Source organism: Camponotus vicinus, unplaced genomic scaffold (genome assembly GCF_025532165.1).
Source record: "Camponotus vicinus isolate PSW18456_S1 unplaced genomic scaffold, iyCamVici1.0 SCAF_5, whole genome shotgun sequence".
Lineage (NCBI taxonomy): Eukaryota > Metazoa > Arthropoda > Insecta > Hymenoptera > Formicidae > Camponotus > Camponotus vicinus.
In genome coordinates, this window is record NW_028141977.1 from 4,563,915 (window position 1) to 4,571,575 (window position 7,661).

Sequence of the window (7,661 nt, forward strand, 5' to 3'; positions counted from 1 at the left end):
ATAGAGGAATTGATATATTCGATCATGTTGCCAGCATGTCAGCAGCATACAACAAAATCTGTTCACATAACTGGACAACAGATCGTCAATAGAAACCGAGCAGAACTTGTTGATATAATTGACGGCACATTGATGACAGAAACCGAGCAAGATCTGTGCGGCGCAATTTTGACACTAGATTGGTAACAAAAACCGAGCAGGATCTGCGCAATGAAATTTGATATTAAATTGTCGGCAGAAATCGGGTAGAGCCTGCTGATGTAACTGACGGCACATTGATGGCAGAAACCGAGCAGGATCTGTGCGGCGCAATTTTGACAGCAGATTGATAACAAAAACCGAACAGGATATGCGCAATAAAATTTGATATCAAATTGTCGGCAGAAATCGGGTAGAGCCTGCAGATATAACTGACGGCAAATTGATAGCAGAAATTTAACAGGATTTGTGAGGCGCAATTTGATAGCAAATTGATAACAAAAATCGAGCAGGATCTGCGCACACAATCTCTGATAGCAGATTGACGGCAGAAACGGAACAGAGTTTGCATGATTCGATAGTTCCTTCACTTACCGCTACGTGAGCTGTACTTTCTCGTAATCTAATTTCTGTCAGAAATATATACAGGGTGTCCTAGACCACCCGTACACCCCTTTTCTTTCAAAAACTAAGCATTTTAGAGAAAAACGTTTTCGACAAAAATTGTATGGTTTTGAGGGGAACATAAGATGGTGTCATTGGTTTGACCTTGGATGGCATCGTTAAGGTGAAGTCAAGGACACCTTTAATTTCTTAAATGAAACCACCTATTTTTTATTGCATATTCTTATAGCTTATGTCGAGAGCTTTCCAAAACACTATAATAAAGTATTTTTTCATGAAGTACTTTTCGAGTTATAAGGCTTGAAATAATTTCTTAATTTTACATAAACCATAAAATATCTAGTAAAATATTCATTTTTCGATTATCTTACCTTAATACTTTTATGTACAAAATAATGAGAGGAATCAATTGGTGTAAAGAAAACAAAATTGTTTCGAAAAAAAAATGTAATTTGCAATTAACAATTACATTTTTTTTTTCGAAACAATTATGTGTTTTCTTTACACCAATCGATTCCTCTCATTATTTTGTACATAAAAGTATTAAGGTAAGATAATCGAAAAATGAATATTTTACTAGATATTTTATGGTTTATGTAAAATGAAGAAATTATTTCAAGCCTTATAACTCGAAAAGTACTTGATGAAAAAATACTTTATTATAGTGTTTTGGAAAGCTCTCGACACAAGCTATAAGAATATGCAATAAAAAATAGGTGGTTCCATTTAAGAAATTAAAGGTGTCCTTGACCTCACCTTAACGATGCCATCCAAGGTCAAACCAATGACACCATTTTATGTTCCCCTCAAAACCATACAATTTTTGTCGAAAACGTTTTTCTCTAAAATGCTTAGTTTTTGAAAGAAAAGGGGTGTACGGATGGTCTAGGACACCCTGTATAAAGTCGCGAATATGAAGAAAAGACTAAAAATATAGTAATTATCATTTTAATTTCTACCACTTTAATTTCTGATATCTGATACAAGCAGATGCGATTCAGAATATTACACTGATTGGAATCAATATGATAAATGGAAAATTATTCATGTACTGCCTATTTGAGGCATAAAGCAAGAATTTAATTCTAAATAAATTACATCTCCAGTTTTACAAGTTACATTTACTTTTATCATTTACATTTACTTTTATCATTTACTTTATTATTAATTTAATTAAATTAAATTAGTCCTTCGCTATATGAGATATAACTACGATATAACATATATTACATTGACATATTTTACGATATAACATATGACATATATGTCATTTTAGAAGAAAATTGTAATTAACTTGCCGATAATATTCTTATTTAGCACTTGTAATAATCAATTTTGTTGCATTTATATAATATTAATAAAAGTAAGCGCAAATCTTGTGCAGTTTCTGCTGTCAATTTGCCATCAGGTTGCATGCGCAGATTCTGCTCGGCAATCTAACATCAAATTGCATCGCGCAGATCCTGCTCGGTTTCTGCTGTAAATTTGCCATCAGATTGCGTGCACAGATTCTGCTCGGGTTCTGCCGACAATCTGTTGTCAGATCATGTTTTACAGATTCTGCTGACAATATGTTGTCAGGTTAGGTTTTACAGACTCTGCCGACAGTCTGTTGACAGGTTATGTTTTACAGACTCTGTCGCCAAAACAAAAGCTTAATGCAGACACAGATGGCTACGATTCTGCCGACAGTCTGTTGACAGGTTATGTTTTACAGACTTTGTCGCCAAAACAAAAGCTTAATGCGGACACAGATGGCTACGGTTCTGATATGGAAATCTGATCGAATTTGCTGCCAATCTGCTGCCAACCTGTTAACATTTTGTTTACTGAGTATTCCCATACAGCACACAAAGATTGCATACACATTGCAGCAATCTTTCACCGTACCCTAGTAGCACACTTTATTGGAGCAATATTGGCTAACAATATATATCCAATATTTCCAATGTTGGTCCAATATTGCAAAGCGCAAGACGCGATTTCATTTTGAGCCAATATTGAATTGTAATATTGGACGAATATATTTATTTTCATTTTTAACCAAGATTGGCTAATTATACATACCCAAATATTTTTACATTGGATATAGATCAGTTTCTAATATATGACGGAATTCGCCATCAAAAAAAAAATTAACTGTCTGTGGTTAATTTATGGAGCTCTGGAGCTCCTCGCAAAAGCTAGAGGAGGTGCGGCTATAATAGTCCGCACTTTTTGACTGATAAGTCGTGACTCGTGGGACCTGTGCCGCGGCCTTATATACTGCTTTAGATGGAGTCCCACTCTCGGGTTAGGTGTTTTCCTTTTCGCCACCTAGTTGCGACGCGCGAAGCTCACATATAATGTGTGAACGTGCAATATTGGCACACATTTACATTTACTTCATTACCAATATTGGTATTATAATGGATGCAACCATATTAGCAACACATTTATATTTATTTAGTAGCCAATATTGGTCATCATGGGCGCTGCAATATTGGCAGAACACTTGCATTTTGTTAACAACCAATATTAATTTTACATTGGGAAATATTGGTTAAGACATTTCCAATATAACCAATATTGAGCCATAGTATACCAATATTTTGCCAATGTTTTGTGCTACTAGGGTAATATTGCAATGTTGCAAATTCACTGCAAAATGTTGCTGCACCATTGTTGTGGGATTGCAGCAACGTTGAAATGTCCGCTTTTAGGAATATTGCAATGTAAGATTGTAGCAACGTTACGGTGCAACGTATTTGTAATATTAAAACGTGTTTTGTTACAAATGCAGACACCGTTTTAAATTTAATAAATAAACTTTGAAAATATAAAAAAATGTTTAAGAAAGATAGGAAAAAATGCCTTTAAAAAAACATCTATTAGTGTTTTTTATTAGATGTTTCTTAAATATTTATCTCAATAATATACATACAATTGTTTTACATACATTCGACACCAGAATATTTTAATTCGTGCAATAAATGAACTATTTCTTATTTACCCATTTAATTAAGAAAAATCTGTTTAATATTCTGGAACTCAATGAGGGATCCAGATTATTAAACAAATTATTTGTTTAATAATCTAGATCCCTCATTAGGATTCAGAATATTAAATAAACCAAGTCCGTTTATCAAAAATTAAATTGACACAAGATAAGAAATATAATTACTACATTAGTATTTTGTAGACTTTATATCCACTTTAGATGAATTCGAATACGAGTTAGTTAAATTTGGTGTCGCCGCGTAGCGGCAAGTAAAGAAACACATGTTATACATTTTCGCTATGTTAAAACGTTGCTGCAACATTGCCAAAGTAATATTACAAAATAATGTCTCTGCATTATTTCTGCAATATTACACTGCAGTGAGCAATGTTGTAATATTGCAGCATATGTTGATGCAAGCTTCTGTGCTGTATGGGTTATGATAAGATAATTTGACTGAATTTATAATCGGTTATTTTATTTCGAAAGAGATTTTTGGCGTTGTTTTATAGTGGTATGTATTGCAATTTCTATATTTTGAAAATTTAAGTTCCCAATTGCATTTATTTTGGTATTATTATACGATATTGCACGTTCAACTGATTTTATAAATTTAAATGGTGCGCGCGATCGCCCGCACTATAAAAATTAGTAAGCAGTAAGTGAAACGACCAATTATAGTCAATTATAGTAAAGCAGCCATTGAAACTAGAATACTGCTTGACCATGATTGGTCGATTCTCTTCCTCTCAGATATCACAGGACGTCCTATGGACGTCCATTTTATGTCCATTTTACATCCCTACGTCCATGGACATGAAATGGATGTCCATCGTACGTCTGATTCTAGACATTCGTTAACGGCCAATATTTGGACGTCCATCTAATGTTCGGTCTTGGACGTCAAAATTTCGCGCGAGCTCGCAAGGATGTGTTAGTTCGTTCGTTTACCGCTACGCGACGTGCGATGCGCTATCTTTCTCGTATTTAAGTTTTAGTTATGAGAATTATATAAAGTTTGCAAAAGGTAACAAATAAGATTAAAAATATACTGTTCAATTTAATTTCTGATCTAAATCATGAGTTTCAGATATTAAATTGATTTTATAAGTCGGACAAGTAAATGTCCGGTGAATAAACGAAAATAATCCGTTCATTATCTATTTAAGATGTAAAGTGCAATATGCAAGTATAAATTATAAATAAAATTTTTATATGAAATTTTTATGTAAAATTTTATATGAAATAGATAAATTATATTATCATTTAGGGATTAAAGTATGTCCACCAATTTCATAAACAGATATACCACGGACGTCCATTGAATGTCCGAAGAACGTAAAATGGATCATCTGTGGATATCCTCAATATCCTTAACGGTCGTCTTATGGATGTCCTTCGGATATTTGTGTACTGTCTGGGTAATATGCATACTTACGTATGAAACGATATTTCACTATTTTTGTCATATTGTCTTTTACAAATATAACATTTCATAACCATAGTAAAAAAAGAACACAAATAACAATGTTCACAAGATTAATATGAAAACTAGTTTCATAGCGTTTTCGACTTGTCGGGTCAATCGCTCCGGGGTAGTTTACTAAACGTTATTGACCAATCACAGTCATTCTTCTGAAGAATATATGGTTACATTCTTAAACCCGAAAAGTCGAAAACGCTATTATTATTTTTGCTAATCCCGTTCGTGGTTGTGCCAGAGATGCCAGATTCCGGCCTTTCGGTAGCATGCGGTAGCATGGAGGGGATAATAGAAAGAGACAAAACATGATTCTCTCTCGCTCTTTTCTCACAGAGAAGAAAAAATATGTAATTGTTAATTGCAAATTACATATTTTTTCTTTGAAACAACTATGTGTTTTCTTTACACTAATTGATTCCTTTTATTATTTTGTACATAAAAGTATTAAGGTAAGATAATCGAAAAATGAATATTTTACAAGATATTTTACGGTTTATGTAAAATTAAGAAATGATTTCAAGCCTTATAACTCAAAAAGTACTTAACGAAAAGGTACTTAATTATAGTGTTTTGGAAAGCTCTCGAGATAAGCTACAAGAATATGCAATGACAAATAGTAGGTTCCATTTAAGAAATTGAAGGTGACCTTCATGTGACCTTCAAATAACTCTTCAAGATCAAACCAATGATACCATCTTATGGCCCCCTCGAAACCAAACAACTTTTGTCTGAAACATTTTTCTCTCCCGGGCTTGGTTTTCGAGTTATTCTCCATTAAAGGTTAAAATGGTCCACCCTGTATATGGAAAAATTAAAAAATTCTCATGGAATTTTATTGAAATTTTTTAAACGTTTTAAAAGTTCTCTCTTTGATAATTTTATTCGTATATTATAAGCAAGTCAAATAGTGTGTATGTGAATTATGTATTTAAAATATATTATAAATATACTATATCTATCTCTATTTATATATTCAATATCTCAAAATATTTAATCTGTAGTACATATTTTTTATCGTATTTTTTGAGTGGTAAAAAATGAAGATATTATGCAAATAAAAAAATGTTTATTTTACAAAATTATTCCGTTTTGTCAATACATTTGTAATTCTAGCATTTCATTCTAGACTTTCTTTCCTTTATATGTAACACCGAAAAATCTTTAAAGTATTCTTTTTAACATTTAATAATTAGAGATTTGGCTCAAGTAATCAAAAAATTAAAAAGAAAATGGCATAAGAGCCAACGCGCGGTAGTTGGAGCGCAGAGAAGCAACAACACTTCTTTCTTTTTTCAATATTAGTTGTAAATAATTGTTATTAGTTGTTATTAATTGTAAAAAGCGCGGAATCTGGTGAGCCATGCTTCTAACTATTAATTTAAGCAAAAAAGCTTATTCACGTGTAATATCTTTCGGTATTTATTTTATTATTTTTATTCGATTTGTAAGATCCGCTGTGATGTCGCATAGTATAACTATAGTATATTTAATTGACTGTTGGAAGCAGAGCGCTTACTAGACCTCCGCGGGATGCAATTTAGCGTCACCTACGCGTCGAGAACAAATTCGTTTAATGTAACACGTCACTATCTGTAATATAAATTGTTAACATCGCGCTGAAGAAGGATCAAAAGATGATCCGAAACGTTAGTTTTTTGTTATTATAATGTGTTTTTTAATAAACTAATATTGAAAAAAGAAAGAAGTGTTGTTGCTTCTCTGCGCTCCAACTACCGCGCGTTGGCTCTTATGCCATTTTCTTTTTAACTTTTTAATATTTTTTTAAATGTCTTGAAATTGTGAAAATATTTAAAAAATCAAGGAATTTTCAAGAAATTTTTTGACAAGGTTTGAATAAACGTTCTGTTCTTTATTGAATAAAAACTATAAGAATTATTAATCAAATTGATGTATTTAATTAAAATTTAAGATAATTATTTACTCTTAGGACTAGAATTATTTACTCTTAGTCTTTACTGACCATTTCCCGATTTTAATAATTCTCACATATGTTATCAAAGTCATCACACTTTGAGCAATGTTGTGAAGGTTTTAGTCGGCAGTCGTTGTTTATTACAAAGTTATAAACAAAAAGTCTAATGAATAATATGTAATTTTATACAGACTATATGTATTTTTAAACCTATTTCTGATTTACAATTAAAATTTAATTAAATTAAATAGATTTGGATAAGTTATACCTTTCGAAAATGAAATTCCCCGCGGGGGACGGAACCCACTGCATCCACGTATGAAGACGAAGCGAAATTCATTCTTAGCAAGGGTCAAGGTGAAATGTATATACGGTGTCATGAAATTACATATTATTCATTAGACGTTTTATGTTTATAACTATAATAAACAACGATCGCAACTAAAACCTTCATAAATGTTGAGAAAAGCTCTCTTTAAAATTAACAATAATTAGAAAAAACAATGGGCAATAGAGAGCATGGGAATTGAATTTGACTTAAAGTAAAGTAAATAATCAAAAATATAACCTTCATTATACATAATCAGAAATAAAACCTTCATTATACAGTGATGATCGTGATAACATATATGGGAATTAGTGAAATCGGGAGATAGCTCCTA